The sequence below is a fragment of the Arachis ipaensis genome, chromosome B1, assembly GCF_059453495.1.
Source record: "Arachis ipaensis isolate K30076 ecotype BB chromosome B1, ASM5945349v1, whole genome shotgun sequence".
Classification (NCBI taxonomy): domain Eukaryota; kingdom Viridiplantae; phylum Streptophyta; class Magnoliopsida; order Fabales; family Fabaceae; genus Arachis; species Arachis ipaensis.
The window spans coordinates 148,053,951-148,054,890 of record NC_142436.1 but is presented as its reverse complement, the minus strand read 5'-3'; positions in this window follow the sequence as shown (position 1 = coordinate 148,054,890).

The window sequence follows — 940 nt, the reverse complement described above, 5'->3', positions numbered from 1 at the left end:
ATCTCAAAATATCAGTGAAGCTTAGTTTCAATTAGATGAGAGGGGCTAGTAGCTTTTTGCTTCTGAACAGTTTTGGCATCTCACTTTATCCTTTGAAGTTTCGAATGATTGGCATCTGATAACAAAGAATCGTGTTGGTTAGGAATTTTACACAAAATAATTCCGTTGGTAGTATAGTTCCCAACCGACAAACAACTCTCGCACCAAATTAAATTTATGGTTTTGTCACAAGTACAAACCCCAAATGAAAATTAACCGAAGTATTTAGACTCCGGGTCGTCTCACAAGGAATTGCAATGAAGTGAATGATTATTGGCTATGAGGTATGTTTTGGGGTTTTTGGAATAAGAGACATGAAAAATAAATGGTAAAGAAATTGAAATAACAAAAAAGGCCTTAGCAAGGGTTGGTGGTCAAGGATCTGTATCCTAATCACTAACCACAACATGAGAATTGGCAAGGATCAATCTCATTAAATCATCCTCTAGCTAGTAAAGGAAAGTCAAATGAGCTATATCAATCCAAGTCCATAAGTTCTAACTTCCTACTAATTCAATTAGTGAGAATTAGAGTTAATGGCTCCCAATCATCAATCACTTGGACATTAGTAACTCAAGAGTTCCTAAGTTACCTTCCCAAGCCAAGAGCATAAAATTCTACTGTAACATCCAACCAAATATTTTGTCAAACACTTGGTGGGTATAAAAGGAAAGCATAATAAATGACAAGAAATAGTAAAATCTACCAACTACAAATTGCAAGGAGACAAGATCAACAACTCAAATTCACAATAAAATACATCAAACATCAATTACATTAATAAAAAATCCAAATCCAACAAGTGTTCATTAATCACAAAAATATGCTCAAAAGGGAAATTAACAAGAGAATCAAGAAGAGTAGAGATGTAGCTACAAGAAATCATGCTGAAAGTAAGATG